Genomic DNA, 401 nt, shown 5'->3' with positions numbered 1-401 from the left:
CGTGGGTGTTACGGCTTATACCGTGTAGTGCGGCACGACGCTGAAGTTGGCTTCCGATTCAGAGCATCCGATTCGGTAGTTAAGGGAAAAGTTAAGGGACATTTAATTTACAGCGCTGAGCGAACAATTCTCGTGTTTGAACCTCTTAAATCGCTGCATAGCCGATTTATTTGGACTGGATTATCCCAGAGAGTCTAAAGATTATTTATAACCCAGTCTGAGATTTGTGAAACCTTTATTCTATTTGTGAAAATACAAAAAAGGGAGATTTCAGTGCTTTTTTCACATGTAGACCACATTAGACCAGGTCCTGATCTAAAACCACTAGACCTAGACTCATCAAATCTGGACTGGATTATCCCAGAGGGTCTAAAGATTATTTATAACACCGTTTCAGATTT

The sequence above is a fragment of the Notothenia rossii genome (assembly GCF_949606895.1).
Source record: "Notothenia rossii genome assembly, chromosome: 3".
In the NCBI taxonomy this organism is placed as follows: domain Eukaryota; kingdom Metazoa; phylum Chordata; class Actinopteri; order Perciformes; family Nototheniidae; genus Notothenia; species Notothenia rossii.
Note: the sequence above shows the minus strand (reverse complement) of the source record.